The sequence below is a fragment of the Protopterus annectens genome, chromosome 11.part0 (assembly GCF_019279795.1).
Source record: "Protopterus annectens isolate FY-2018-M chromosome 11.part0, PAN1.0, whole genome shotgun sequence".
Taxonomy (NCBI): Eukaryota; Metazoa; Chordata; order Ceratodontiformes; family Protopteridae; genus Protopterus; species Protopterus annectens.
In genome coordinates, this window is record NC_056745.1 from 1,493,169,295 (window position 1) to 1,493,185,869 (window position 16,575).

At 40.1% G+C, this 16,575-nt stretch overlaps 1 protein-coding gene across 1 annotated transcript in view; it reads left to right on the top strand.

The window, feature by feature from the left end:
* PLXNB2 (plexin B2) overlaps positions 1-16,575 on the top strand; it is a gene marked incomplete in the record, with an annotated part of 671,705 nt that overhangs the window by 208,883 nt on the left and 446,247 nt on the right.

Here is a 16,575-nt window from a genome sequence, read left to right on the forward strand (position 1 = left end):
CCCATCAGGGTGGGGTGTCAAATTGATTTCTGTGCCAGACAGAGGTCATGTCTGAGGACTCTGTAGTAGTCTGAGTAGAGGGACAGGGCTTTTAGCCTATCTGTGTAGGGTAGATTTTTCAGGTTCTGGATTCTCCAGGTGAGGAACCTCTGTGGTCTCTCCAGCTGCTGCATGTGCTTTGTGAGGTACATGCCGAAGGGGGCATTGTACTCAGTAATTGGTCTTATAAGGGAAGAATACAGGGATGTTATAACCACCTTGTCCCTGGATGAGATACCCTTACTATTGAGGTGGGTCATGTAGAAAACTTTCTGTACAACGGAGGGAATATGGTAGTCAAAAGTCAATTTGCAATCAACCTGGATGCCCAAGTCCTTCACGACTGATTGCATGCTTAGTACCTTATTATCAACGTGATAATTTGTGGGGACGTCAGTCTTCCCAAAAGGAATGATGATGCATTTTTTGGCATTCAGTTTGAGGCCATGTTTTTAGCACCAGTCATTTGTTTGGGAGAGACCCTCTTGGAGGATGTCCACATCACAAGGGGGAATTGATGACAGCACCCAGCTTGCAGTCATCTGCAAACTTGGTCAGCCATAGCCCACTAGATTTGGCCTGTACCTCCGAGAAGTATATCCCAAACAGCAGAGGCCCCAAGACTGATCCCTGGGGTACACCACTTGTTACAGGTCTACTACTTGAGGTGGCTTCCCCTATTTTGACTAGGTGGGTTCTATCGAGCCAGTTTGCTACCCATCTGGTAATACATGGATTGATGCCTAGTTGAGAGAGTTTATCTGTTATACCTGAGTGGGGAATAGTGTTGAAGGCCTTGGCCAGGTCAAGGTAGGCAATGTGCACCATCTTCCCCTCGTCCATGGCTTTGGCGATTGTCTCAAAGAAGCTGACCCAGTTTAACAGGCATGACCTCTTCGTGACAAAACCAAACTGTATGGGATCAAGTATCTGGAGGTTGCCAATGTCCTTGTTAATGAGATCCATAATAATCTGCTCCATGGCCTTGCAGATCAGGCTAGTTAGGCTGATGGGTATGTAATTTCCTGGATCAGTGGATGCTCCACCTTTGTGCAAAGGGATGACAGTAGCTGTCCTCCACTCGGCTGGGACGGTACTCAGGCTTTGGTTGAATAGGGTGCCTAATGGTGCTGCAAATTCCTGCCTGACTTCATGTAGGATACAGCTTGGGGTGTTATTGGGTCTCATGGAGGCTGTACTTTTTGCCTTTGAGAGGGCAGTGATGACTTGCTCCCTAGAAATAAGGGGAGGGGGGGCAGGTACTGGGGATGTCCTGTTTTACTGATGGGGGAACATAGGAGTGAAGTTTTCACTGAACCTGTCTGCCCAAAGGTTGGCTATATCTACAGGGTTTTGTGTATGTAGTATCCTTGACCACCAGTTCTGAGCAGATCTGAGTGCTTCCTTTGAGGTTGCAGACATATGTGAAGGAGGACTTATGACTGTCTTTAGTAGATGTTGCCAGTTTGGACTTGGTTTGCTTTGGAGGATTTCAGTAGTGCTCTTATTTGCTTGTTCAGGCTAAGGAGAGATTGCTTCCATGGGAAGGGCCTTATTAGTAGCTGATAAGTAGTGGTTGGTGGCAGTGATTTCTACCTTAGTCTGGGCAGAAGGGGGCATATCTAGTGAACCTGTGCCACCCTTCCCTAGGAGTGTCTGTGTGTTTGTATATGAATCAAATCTGAAAGTGTCCATGTGTCAGCTACTTGGGCAAGGACACAAAGCACTGGTTGGATAGAGAGGGTGCTGGAGGCTTTGGCTTGACCACTCGGCTTGAGATCTGAACCCTATAGCTGTAACAGTGAGGAGTCTTATTGGGGATCTGGAGAGCATTTTGTTAGTGGAGAATCAAGTTCTCTAGCTTGAAGTGGTCTCTCCTTGAAAATAAATAGTCGAAATGAAGACAGACCCTCAGCTCTCTGGTACAGTTGAACACTTTGCTCGAGGAGCAGGACATAAAATCATCTTTGTACTTGCCTGGATAATTACCCCTAAGTTTTTCACCAATCCTGGCCATCAGATGGTCTCTACATAATGGGTTACGAATGGGTTTCCGACCTTGGGAGGCAAATTACTTAGGTGTACTTGTGTCCTTTTGGAAAGGCTAATGTAATAATACATCATAATAATTGAGTAATTTCCATGTCATACCAGGGTGGAGTAACAATTAAAGGATTATATTAGAGCACAGCCATTCCAAAGCTTTTCGAACCCCTAGATTGCACATCCAATCTATAATGTTTTGTGAAGATGTGGACTTGCAGCTTCTAAAATATACTGCGTAAATACATTCCTGAAATTTGAGGTTAATGCAGCTGCTTCCATAGTAGAATGCGCTCTTGCTTTACCTTGAAGAGGTTTATTATATTTATCGTAATGAAAGGCAATATGTAGTTCATTTACTCCTGGGTTGGACTTTAGTTCCCTTTTTAGAAGATAGAAAAAACTGACCAGGTTTTCTGAAGTCTTCATTGCTTGTATCTCAGCTGCCTACAAACATTCAAAAGATGCAGATGATGTCTAACGTTTTGATGGCAATCTGCAAAGCGAATTAACAGAGTGAGTTATCTGTAAAATACTTCGTATATGGGCAGATTCTGAAAATGTATGTAAACTTGGGTGATTTATGATGAATTTAATCAAATAAGTAGTTCAATGGTCTAATAATCTTCATGTTGAACAGAGTGAAGGGTTTAAACTTTGCATCATTGTTCATAAAATAAATCTCATATACTTCTGTCTCTATGATTTGCTAGTAGTGTTCCTTATAGAGCTGTAGAAAAAAGTGTGATAAAAATCAGAATAATGTACTTCGGGTCTACTTTAGAATGACGAAAAATTAAAATATCGATCAAAATCAGGAATTCGATATTTTGTTTTTAGGATTGCAGTACTGTGAACGGAATATTTGCCCTTTCCTCACTGTAGTGTGATCTCGGAGTAGGAATATATATTTAACGGGGGGTGAGGGGCACAATAGTGATTTAGAGTTCCTGATAATTCACTCTAGTGAGCGTTCGATTTTTTTGATTTTTCGGTGTTCTGATATAGACCCTATATTTCATGCTCAGAGGCTTAACATTTTTAGGTCAGGGTATGTATGTTTGCCCATTTGTTGGCAAAGCAAATAGTGGTCATGGTGAAAGCAAGATCATGGTTATTAACAGAGAAAATGAAGGTCACCTCTGCCAAGGCATAAGTATCAAGATCAGATTGGCTTTGCCCTGCCTTGATTTGAAAAGAATCTTCTGGATTAAAGACAGTGGTGAAAAAATATGCATCAAGAATAGATTGGTGCTTGGTTCCCATGAAAGAAGAGGGTGACTGTCTTTTCTGGATGAGTTCACATTTGAGTTATTTCATGAAAACCCTCGTCTCTTATTTCCATTTATGTGCGGAATGACTATCATTATCAGTGCATATGCAAAGTGATCTTGTAGGTCTGAAACATGAGCCACTAACACATGTTATTTTGGAGAGACAATTCCCAAGTTTGCACTGCTTTCTTGCTCAGTAATTCCTCACCAAGTCTGTACTACTTTCAGATCATACCTTTGTGGATTAAGCAATGTTATCTCCAGTCTCGGAGGTTCCTTGCAAAAGACTTTATTGTTCATTATTTTGCAAGGGTTTGTGGAGAGTTTCTCCATTGTAACAACTCTGCTACATCAAAACACTTACATTAACAGTTATGTTTCTGTCTGCACATATAGCTTTTGTACATTAGGAAATATTCTTGCCCTTAGAGAAGTAGTTGTTTCTCTAGTAAGATTGCAGGTCATTTACCATTCTGACTGGTGTCTACTTTTAGCACAACTTGAGTTTTTTTTTTGTTTTTTTAATTGGGATTTAGACCCCTTGATGTTAGAATGTAACCCAGACTTGTCATTCTGATTAAACATCTGTTTTTACTTGGCTACACAGTTTGCTGTTTCAGTATATTTAGCAGCTGTTGTCAGTCTTTTGTCCTGATCTTGTTCTGTTGTGTCTTGCTCCATATTACTAGTTCATAAGTTATGTTTATAATGCCTTCCAGGTCTGTAGTTACTTGGGCAGAAGTTCTTTGGAACACATTTAGTGCTGATGAAATGCACATTGAAAGATGAATTAATGTATACCTTCCAAAAAGTGTATCAACCAAAGTTTGGACTTTTCTCCGTTGTTATTTGATGAACACTGTGGATTGAATTCAGTACTAAGGAAAAACATAGTCATTAACATTCTTGAAACCCATTTATTCCACATTGAACAATGGGCAATGTTCTCTTATTTGCTCTTCATATACTGCAGGCCAGTACAGATGTGAAGCATGCCTTTTTTTACATTCACCCATTCTTGGGGCAGTAATTGCTTCCTAATGACATAATGAACTCTTATTCTCTTTAGCCACCTTTACTTCCGAGTGTTTTGGGTATGGTTTGATTCTCGGCTGGGGTGTTTTCTGTGTGGAGTTTGCTTGTCCTCATGTGGGTTTCCTCAGGGTGCTCTAGTTTCCTCCCACATTCGAGAGACGTACGTCTGGAGCCATTCTTTCTGGCCCCTCACTGAAAATGGGCTCTTACCAGTTGGACTTTCCCAGTAAACAAATGTTAAATAAAAATGAATGAATGAATAAAGAATTACTGGCAAGGTGTCAAGTACTATTTGATTGCAACATTGTCCTGGCAGTGTCTGTATTAAATAGCTGAACAACCAGAATGTCAACTAGCCTTTAATCGACACGTGTCAAAGCTGCACTTTAGCGAACAGCCAATTCATCGATTTCTTTCCAAGAGAAAGAAATTGGTTAACCTTTCTTTTAAATCTGCTCTTTTTTTGACTGTAGTGTGATCTTGGAGTTAGTATATTTAGTTAGGGGGGTGTTGGTGGTGAAGCCTCCCACTTTGTAGTGCTTGTTATAATGTGGTATGCGTGGTTGGCCTACCGATTTCTTTCCCTTGGAAAGAAATCGATGATTTTGGCTGTTCGATGAAGTGCAGGTTTGACACATGTGTTGATTAAAGGATAGTCGACATTTTGATTGTTTGACTAGGTAATATAACCCCTCCTGGCACACTTGGCCTAAGAAAAGTCTTAAAAGACATCATTACTGTCGCTGTGCAAAATATCTGGTGTGTGTGTGTGTGTGTGTGTGTATGTCTGTGTGCGCGCGCATGATCAGTTTTCGAGCATTTTGCACACTTTGCTTTTTACTCTCTTAATTAATTTTATCATTAATAGCTTCTCACAACCCACTCAAAATAAAGTAGAGAATTCAAGTGCTAATATTTGAAAAAGAAGCTTCATTGCAAGCTTTATGCTCATTTTAACAGTGTTGGATCATGTAGTGCCGTGAAGTGGCCAAAATAAGTTAGCCATGTGCACATGCTCCACTTCAGATCCATCTAACTCCAACTGTTTGAATATATTTTCTGGGAAAGTATTTAACTCATTTAAATTTATACTTTCTGTTCATTACTTCTTATCTGTAGTCTGAAGTGCAACTCTTGTTTCTCAGTTGTCAGGGGCTTTTGCAGATGTTATCGTGTCTTTTCACTCTTGTAGTAATCAACTTATTTTCATATTTCTGTTTAAAAATAAGCAGTTATTTTGAACACGCTTGTTCTTGCACGTCATTAGTGTGTGTCTTTCTAGCACAGATCTTACAGCACTGATTAACTGCTGGACAGTAAATGATCTCATGGATATATCCTGCTGCAAGACTTCATAGGTTCATAGGTTCATACTAGGCTATCTGCCCGAGGGCATTTATAAGCCTAGCCCATTGTTTTGTGGCTTACGCCACCCCTTTAGTATGGGGAACTATACCCATTATTTTGCTGTGCCTCTGTCGAGCAGTGACACTGAGGTAATTCCTGGGGTATATCTGCGATCTTCCATCCATTGGTCAAGATTTCTCTTGAACAAGGCCAGCGAGGTGCTCTGCCTCACATGTACCGGGATTTTGTTCCACAGCATAGGGAGTCTTTGGGTGATGAATCTATCTCTCCAGCACGCCCTATTAATAGCCGTGTCGAGGTTTAAGTCTCCCCCTTGTGGCTCTGATGGATCTAGATTTTTGAGGTGAAGCATATTCATCAAATCTGGGTTTGACATGGCCTTGTATGTTAGGCAAAGGTCACCTCTGAGCAAGCGGTAGGTGACTGAATAGAGCTGGAGTTCTTTCAGTCGGGCAGCATAGGACAGATTTTTGAGACCCTTTATCCTTTTGGTGAGGAACTTTTGTGGCCTCTCCAGCTGCTGCAAGTGTCGGGTCAGATACATTCCGAATGGGGCATTGTACTCAATCATTGGTCTGATGAGTGATGAGTAAAGGGAGACTATGACCTCCCTTGATCTAGATGAGAATCCCTTCATGATAAGGTGGGCAATGTAGAAGGACTTCCTAACTACTTTAGCTACATGGGTGTCGAATGACAGACTACTATCAACCTGGGTCCCCAGGTCCCTGATAACTTCTTCTGTGCTCAGTGGATTGCCACCTATTTGGTAGCTAGGGGTAACCTTGTTTTTCCCGAAGGGTATGACTATGCATTTTTGGCATTTAACTTTAGGCCGTGGCTCTGGCACCAGTTATCCGCTTTCTGTGAGACCCTTCTGAAGGATATCTGTGTCAGATGTGTTTTCTACTATGGCCCCAGTTTGCAGTCATCTGCAAACTTTGTCAGTCGTAACCCTCCTGTGTTTGCTTGTACTGAAAAGTAGATGCCAAACAAGAGTGGGCCCAGGACTGAGCCCTGTGGGACACCACTTGTGACAGGCTTTGAGTCTGACATGGCGCCAGCAACTCTGACCCTGTGGGTTCTGTCACTCAGCCAGTTTGCAACCCATCTTGTGATGTATGGGTTAACATTTAAGCTGATGAGTTTTTCAATGATACCCGAGTGGGGTATTGTATCAAGGCCTTAGCCAGATCGAGGTAGGCTGTATGGACTGCCTTTCCCTCATCAATGGCTTTGGTGACTGTTTCGAAAAAGTCAACCAAGTTTAAAAGGCATGATCTGCCTTTGACAAAGCCTAACTGGGTTGGATCCAAAGTCTGCAAATTCCCTATGTCTTTATTTATGAGGTCCATTATGATCCTCTCCATGGCTTTGCAGATAAGGCTTGTCAAGCTAATGGGCCGGTAATTTCCAGGGTCTGTGGAGGCACCGCCTTTGTGAAGTGGGACCACAGTTGCAGTGCGCCACTCCCTGGGTACGTATCCAGAGGTAAGACTTTGATTAAACAGCTGTCCTAGATGTGGGTTTAATTCCTCATTGAGTTCGTGGAGCACACAGCCGGGGACACCATCGGGTCCCATGGATGCTGTGTTTTTTGCTTTGGCGCGAGCAGTTCTCACTTGGGCCCTGGAGATGTTTGGGGGGGTGCACTCATTTGGTATAGGTATCTCTCCTTTTGGGGAGGGGAGAAGTTTGCACTGAACCTGTCAGCCAGTATGTTGGGAATGTCTGTAGGATCAGTAATCTTCACATCATTTTGAACTAGTTCTGAGCATATCTGGGAGTTTCCTCCTAGGTTTCTAACATAGCTAAAGAAGGCCTTATGATTGTCTTTTGAGTCTTTAGCTATTTTTCTCTCGAAATTTGCTTTGGATGATTTTATGAGAGCTCTTAGTTTTTACTTATAGTGATCAAGGGTGTCTTACCTTTTAAGGATTTTGCTCTATCTTGTAGTAGCTTCCTTCTTTGTTGTAGAGTTTGTTTATGGCTGGGGTCCACCAGACTGGACGCTTGCCTTTGGTACAAAGAGTCTTTGTTTTGCTTGGGATTTCCTTATCCATGCAGTCCTGCAGGTGCTGGTAGAAGGCGTTTGTAAGTGATTCAGCGGCTTGAGTATTGTTTTCCGGCTCGGGGCCTGAAAGGAGACCACACTAGTCTTTAGAAGTGTGAAGTCGGCTTTTGAGAAGTTCTTTACTGTGGTCTTTTTATTTCAGGTGGGGTGGGATGAGGACCTCCAGCGAGATTAGTTTGTGATCTGATCTCACCAGTGAGGGTATACTTCCGTGTTGAACATTGTGCTCCCATGTTCGTGATGATGAGATCAAGTATGTTATCCCTCTTGTGGGGATGGTGACTAGTTGTTCCATGGCATTTGAGTTTATGAATTCCAGGAACTTTTGGGCTAGGGTGTTTGGGCTTGAGTAGTGTTCCCAGTCTATATTAGGGTAATTGAAGTCACCTAGTATGATGGTGTTTGGTGATACATTTATCCCTCTAGTGTTTTCAGGAAGGCCATGTGAGTTTCCTGAGTTTGTGAGGGTGGCCTGTAACATGCTACAATTTGCAGAGCAGTCTTGCCTATGGTTAATTGCACCTGGATGGTCTCCGATGCATCGCGCGTTGCCACCAGTCTTGAGGTGTGGGTGTCCTTGATGAATATGGATACCCTCCTTTCTTGGTATTGTCCGGATTTTGGGGCCGGAACGCATGATATGAGGTAAAACCTGATAGCGCTGGGGTGCTCTCAGGAGCCTTGAACCAGGTTTCTGTCACAGCACAGACATCGATGTTCTCCATACTGAGAAGGGCCTCGAGTGCGTGCATTTTGAGATTTAGACTTCTGGCATTGAGCAGCATTACCCTTAGTTTTTTCCTTTTTGTGTTCTAGGGTGGTAGGTTTAGAATTTGAGCCTTGCCTAAAAAGGCACTATGGGGTGGCAAGAGCCTTTGCCAATATCCGAATCCTAGGGTGACAGGTGCAAGCCGCCCTCATGGCAGCGTGGCTTGTCCAGCATGTCATCCCAGGCAGACAGATACTGGATCCCCTTTGAATGACACCAGTGTTTAAGCCAATTGTTAAAGCTGATCATCTTATCTCTGTATTGTGGCATCATTCTTGGTGAAGGTAGGATACTGCTCAAGGTCAGGGTCATACCTGCCTGGGCTACATAATCAGAGAGCTCCTCAATGTCTCTTTTCATGTAGTCCAAGGAGGTACGCCTCAGGTCGCTTACACCAGCGTGGACAATGACTGAGTCATATTTGTACCTGCTGTTGAGAGACCTGAGTGCTTGCTATGTGGCGGATTCTAGCGCCCGACAGGCAGCTTACTGTGACCTTCTCCTTACTCAGTCTGGTGAGCGGGACATCAGTGTGTCTGACTATGGAGTCACCAATGACTAGTGTGTCTGGCATTGTGTTTGGCCTTAAGGGCTGTGACTGTTTGACACTCTGACTGTGAGGTCTATGTGTTGCGGGTGTTGTGTTCTGAGGTGGTGGTTGTTTGGGTGTCTGCTTTGGTGGCCTCTGCTGTTTTGGTAGATTTTTGATCAGAGCCTCAGTATGTCTTTGTGTGTTTATGTGTATGATTTGAGGTTGTAATGGTACTATGTGAGACTGGGTCTATAGTGTGTGTGGTAACCTTCTCCTCCTGACTGGTCTTGCCAGTCCTATGTTGAGAGAGCTCAGCCTCCAGTTTGGCCGTATAGTTGCATCTCTCGCATGTATTTGTGTTTTGTGGGAGGAGGAAAGGGTTGTCTCAGTACATGAGGCAATTGAAACATTGCCTCAATATTCCCAGGTTCACCAGCTGAGCAGGAGAGGACACTAGCAACTGATCCCTCGACATGGTAGAAGGGTAGACGAAAACTTTAAAAAGATTCCGGGGACGTGGGTGACCGAGAAATGGGGGTTGCCTTTTGGGGTGCTATCTATGACAAGAGTGCCGTATCAAGGTAATAAGTACTGTAGGAGCAAGTGCTAGGTTTAATAGATAGAGAATAGTCTACTTGGAGTCAAGTAGAGTTGATCTTTTAGTTATAGGATACGCTGATTTGATCAGTAGTATAGTTCGAGGAAGGTAGTTTTAAGGAAAATTTGAAGAGTGGACTTTAGGTAGCCCGAATAGTTTAAACCTGCTTAACCGGCACTGCCCTAGTGTGCAACAGTGGCAGCTCCGCTAAATCGCCTAAATCGCTGCTTTATACCAGGGGCTGGAAAAGCTAGAAACTGGCCCAAAACGACCAATAAACTACTAGTTACTGGCTGAAACCTCACAAAACTGGACAAAGGCAGCTCAATGCTTCCCACTCCCACTGGTAAGCAAGGTAGCTTCCTTCCCCAAATAAGGCAAGGAAACAGTACACAGGAACTACAACCAAAGCCCAGGAATCAGCAACTCTGAAACTGGACTAAACTAGTAAAGCAGGAAAACAAGGTAGCTTCCTTCCCCAAATAAGGCAAGGAAACAGTACACAGGAACTACAACCAAAGCCCAGGAATCAGCAACTCTGAAACTGGACTAAACTAGTAAAGCAGGAAAACAAGAGATATTTTTTTTTTTTTTCTTTTTTTCACAAAACAGGCAGAAACAGGTACAGCAAACACTTGTAAATGCTATGAATCAGCTACTACAGCTTACACAGAAGAATTTGCTACAAATACAGTCAAATAGTAACAAACAAGGATTCCAAGTGCAATATTAAGTTAAATGCAGTAAAAACAGCTTCAATGTAACAGAAAGGCAGGCGAAATACAGTTGCTAGGTATTCAGATGTGGAAAGCAACAAAACATATACTTAGTATCAAGAAAAGTCGCTTATTCAGCTCTCTGCAGCCTGGATTACTCTGCTGGCCCACGTGGAGTCTGTGCAGAGCAGGTACAAGCTGAAAGTTTTATACCAGGGGGCTGGAAAAAGCTAGAAACTGGCCCAAAACGACCAATAAACTACTAGTTACTGGCTGAAACCTCACAAAACTGGACAAAAGGCAGCTCAATGCTTCCCACTCCCACTGGTAAGCAAGGTAGCTTCCTTCCCCAAATAAGGCAAGGAAACAGTACACAGGAACTACAACCAAAGCCCAGGAATCAGCAACTCTGAAACTGGACTAAACTAGTAAAGCAGGAAAGCAAGGTAGCTTCCCTTCCCCAAATAAGGCAAGGAAACAGTACACAGGAACTACAACCAAAGCCCAGGAATCAGCAACTCTGAAACTGGACTAAACTAGTAAAGCAGGAAAAACAAGAGATATTTTTTCTTTTTTTCTTTTTTTTCACAAAACAGGCAGAAACAGGTACAGCAAACACTTATAAATGCTATGAATCAGCTACTACAGCTTACACAGAAGAATTTGCTACAAATACAGTCAAATAGTAACAAACAAGGATTCCAAGTGCAATATTAAGTTAAATGCAGTAAAAACAGCTTCAATGTAACAGAAAGGCAGGCGAAATACAGTTGCTAGGTATTCAGATGTGGAAAGCAACAAAAAATATACTTAGTATCAAGAAAAGTCGCTTATTCAGCTCTCTGCAGCCTGGATTACTCTGCTGGCCCACGTGGAGTCTGTGCTGAGTAGGTACAAGCTGAAAGTTTTATACCAGGGGGCTGGTATAAATTAATAGAGGGAAGTGTTCCTCTCCTCTTTCTTGGATTCTCATGTTGTCTTTTTTTGTACATATTAATTTTTCAACATATCCTGACATATTTAACGTACATGATTTTTATCAATTAATTTTACCTGCACCCTTTTAATTTCACTTCCTCTGCATGTATTCACAATGTTCATAAAGTTAGGTTGTTTGGTCTTGAATGCCTTTTATTTCATAACTTTTTATGCCCCATGTAATTTATCTGTAGGGTCATTTGATTTTGTATAGAAGAAATGTTTAATTTCTAAATTTGTCAGTATGTTCTCATATTTTTGGCCTTTTCAGCTTTATGAAAAGCAAATGTTAAATAAGTTCATGTCATCTTCTCCAACATGTAGACCTGTTTTAAACTGAAACATTTTGAACTTTAGTTAATCCTCCAGTGAGAACTAGATCAAACTTTTGAATGTAAACTTCAAGTTTTCAATCAAATTGACATGTAATAAAAAGTCCTGTCGGTAGTAATTTATATGTAATTCCACTGGAAAGCGGTACCTTCAGACGCAGAGACTTTTGAAAGCAAAGCAGAGACATTTCTTGACTTGTACAGACATATTTCCTCATGTGTACTGGGTATTTCTTCACTGTCTGACACGGTGTCATGTCAAGATGCTTCATGTGGACTGATGTCTCGTTTGATTACTCCATTCACAAGAATAAAATAGTTTGAAATATTATTGTAAAGTTTCCATTTTGAAGCAACATTGACAGCACAGGTGTGGAAGGACAGTGCACTGTCCTTCATGATACGATGGCAGAGGAATTGGCGAAGGAAGAGGAGGTGAGCTGGAGTCGGACACTGAAAGCAAAGTAGATTGATAAACTGTGGCCTGACCTGAAAGTTGTGCTGAAGAAGAGAAGGCTTTAATAAGGCTCACTACAAAGGACATTGGGTAATCCTTAGAATGAGTTTTGCTTCAGCTGGGGTATTTAGCATGGCTGTTTGTTGGCTGTAGTAAAAGTATGTGATTTTCATTTTTTTGTGGTGTGGGTAGTAAAATGCCATGTTAGTGATAAAGTAAAAGTACAAGAACAACAGAAAACAATCTGTACAGTCTGTACTGATCTGTACTGACTGGGCAGTTGGTTTATATTGACTAGTAAAACTGGAACATAATGTAAAAATTTGTAGTTCAATAGACAGCCTCAAGGTGAGGGAGCAATGGACCATTTGGATGTTGATAAAACAAAGATGGCACTCTGGGCTGACTTTACAAAAAAAATACTGAAAATTGAAACATCATACTAATTCAGTTTAACTTAAGTTGAATAGAAATATGATAATACACAATTAATGAATGTAGAAAATTAAGTATTAATTATCATTCCCTGCAGTCTTGAAAGGACTTCTTGGTGATTGTGCAGTTATTTACTAATGCAATGATGGTGATCACTAAACTAAAAGAACTGCCACAGCTGGCTAATATACCCAGTAGCATTGGTTAGGAACCAGGACAGTTTTGTTCTTCTGAGATCAAATGAGCCCTGTAGCCATGGTCACAGAAAAAGGGAGTGTTTACTTGTCCATAATGGGTAGTTGATAACCAGTAAGTACTCATTTATATAGCTGACTGAATGGATTGGATACTTTGCTGTCACTCAGTGTATTTAACCAATATGTTAACAATGGACCTTTTTCTGTGAAAATTGAAAACAATGGTCATTTTGGTTTCTTCTCTTTGGCAGTTTATGATTTGACATTTATTTTTTTTTTCAAATGTGCAGTAGTATGAACAAGGGAAGTGTGAAGTTTTGGAGCTACTGTAAAAATGTTCCATTGCTTCATATTAAATGGGCATTTTTTTTTCTTTACTTGTTAATTAAATATTTAGGGCTGACTTCCTTACTGGAAGTACTACTGTGTTAACTTGTACAACAGTAGGTGGGTGTCCTTGACAAGAGTCAGTGCCTATGTTGATGATATATTTATTGTTTTAATAATAACGCAGTTGTTGAAAATTTCATTTCTGCCTTTTACATTTTTTCTTGATATAAAAAATAAATGCTTATAGTTGATACAGATTTAGTGTTTGTAGTGTTAGATGATGTACATTTAGTATTATAAGTCGCAATGTTTTATAAAGCAAAAATCTTAGTACTAACGAGCTTGATGTTGGAGTAGTAGTGACTTGTAGATTGCTTTGTTCTATGTTGTACATTGTTAACTTATTTACAAATAATACATTTTAAGTAATTGTTCTGATTGAAATGTTAAACTCTTAAAGGAAATTCTATTAGAAAAGCAAACAGTTATTTATTTGGATTTGTTAACATGGTAGAGCAGTGATCTACCAAAACCATTTTCAGACTCCCCATGAAAGTACATGCAATGTACATGTACTCAGCAATGTGTAAAGTGTGATACAGAGGAACATTTGGATAAAGTATAAATTCACAAATAACTTGGGTAAAAAATATGAATGGTCAGACCAGTGCTCATAGATGTATTGTGTGAGGATGATATCAAAATTATAATCCTGTGAGGATGATATCAAAATTAGAATCCAAGGAGCAAAAAATACATTGCTTGACAGAAAGATAATTCTATTTATTTTATTTTATTTATTTTACATTTGTTGACCGGGCTAGTGTAACTGGATATATGTCCATTTTCAGTAGAGGCCTGGGGAGAAAATCTCCAAAACAGTATTAATTTAATTGAATAAAGATACTTCTTTCTGAAATCGTGTAATCTAGTAATAATTGAAAAAAAAATAAATCTGAGTGAGATTAAAAACATACATACAGTTCCATAACTACCTGATTATTTTTGTTGTTAAAAATGCAGTGTATGCAAGTAAAAAGTTAAGACAGAAAAAATGAGTAGAGAAAAATTTAGAAGAAGATAAATTTTGTAATTTGTTTATATTTGAAAGTGCAGTATATACGTATGTCAGGAAAACAAGGAGCAGGAGAAATAATTTAAAAGTGGAGAAAATGTTTAAACTATTTAATAATGGAAGAAATATGTATAAATTATCAGAAAAGGAAGACATATGATAATTTATGATGGTAGTCATCCTGGAAACATTTACATTTGACTGGTATGTGCAGATAATTTAAAGGGTTTATATAAGACTGGATAGGATTCAGTATTCTCAAAAGTGGCAAGAAGAAAGTTCCAGAGTGACATAGGTGGTACATAGTCACAGCGATTACTACAAGAAGGCTTATTATGGAATGGTTTAACAGTACACTGAGATGGGTGGAAGTAATCTTGGACGGTAGGCTGAAGTCCTCAATGAAACTTGTTGGGAGAATAAGAGGGACATTTTAAAATTAAGACATTTTTGAAGAAGAGATGCCAGGAGTAAATCTACTCTTTCCTGGATAAAAAGTCAGTTGGTTTTAACAATGATTAGACAATTATCATAATGAGAAGTAGAATGATGAAGCAACAAATTTGCTCTGCTATTTGTAAGGAACATTTTTGTTGCATTTTTGGTTCTACACAAGTAGTGACCTTTGGCTACTTCCTGGTGTCTGTTCTCCTTCACCAGGTCTAAAACACCCAAATAGTCTTGGCCAGTCTATTTTTAATGCATGTTTTGTAAGAATGAAAGTTTTTCTTATCAGTTATATTCAAGTTGGGAAGGTAAAATCCATTTATTACAGCTGATCAACATTCAGTGTCCAGGAAATATACAATATGCAGGCTCAGCATAAATCTGGATTAGCTTTGACTTGTGTTACTTCAGTATTAAGTTTGTTTGGATCAAGACCGATCCCTAGGTGCCTAAAAGTTTCTGTAGTTTCCACACGAGTGTTGTTGGTCAGATAAATTTTCAGTGCTAAAGCTAGTTTTTAGTGGGTGACAACCTTAGGCAAATAGAAGCAGTATTCAGCAATGACTACATATTGTTTAGCTATGAGGGAAAAATCATTTCTAAGTATATTTATCATTAGTATTATTATTTGCAATGGGGCCAGACTGTATCATCTGCATGTAATAGAAATCCAATTTTGGGTAAATCAAAAGGAAGTGTTTTTAAAAAGATGGGAAGTACTGACCCTTGAGTGACTAATTTGGGAGGCAGCATTGGAGGAAGATAAAACAACTGTAACTAGGAAGTATCTATTTTATGTAGCTTTATCACTTTTATCTCTAGACGAGACTAATTTGTAAATTGGGGTTCATCGAGTCAAACGCCTTGGTGAGGTCAGATGAATGGCAGCAGTGAGATGCCATTAATTATGTTGTCATCAAAAACGCATCTGAGGAGGAAGTGGCACTGTCAGATATAAGGGGAATGCTGTAAATTGATTAAAATCCTTCATGTTTACCAAGGCAGCAAAAATTTAAATTGGCTGCAATTAGAGAAGGAGCAATGTTTGAGTATTTTTGAAATGGCTTTATTATTGCCGTTTTCCAGATTGAAATGAAAATATTCTGAGATATAGGTATGTTTAATATTAGATATGTTTAATATGTAGCGAATGAGGTGATGGTGTTTTACAAAGTAAGACTAACCACGGATATAAATGGTCAGTGCCTGTAGGGCCTCCATTGAGGCATTGAATATAGGAGTTTCTCCTTGTCTTTTTTTTCTGTGTGATGAAACTAAGTATAGGGTGGAGGGATGAATTCTGAAAGATTAGATGCAACATCTGGAAAAGCAGAAAAGGAGTCAAGCAAACTGGGAGTTTCATTTTGGTGTAAGGAGGAGAATTTAAATTATAACCAGAAAGGGTCCTATTTGTTGTCTTGACAATATTAGGATAAACAGTTTTTGCTTTATTTTGACTCCCGTTGACAAGGTTTACTTGTTTCTAGAGTAGTTTTAGATTGTCCGGAATAGATTATTGCTGACCTCCGAAAGCTGTGGAATTGTGATGTAATGAATCTGTTTTGATACCATTGGAGTTTTATTCATTTGGGATAGTTTCCATGCACGCCCCATAGGCATGCTTCCTCATTCTCTAAATCTGTATCTTTAGAATTGAACAGTGGATCCTTTATTGGTGCCTTTTGCTTAGTAACTTTGAAAATGTTGACTGGTGGCTTGCAGCCTACATTATAATTTGTACGGCACATTGGTCAGGAATGTGATGCATTATAATTAAATGGTGATAGGACAGTGAACAAAACTTCATATTCAAGCATTTTCACAGATTTACTGTGAGACAGGCTGGGTTTTGGTGATAGTCATGCATTTGTGTGGT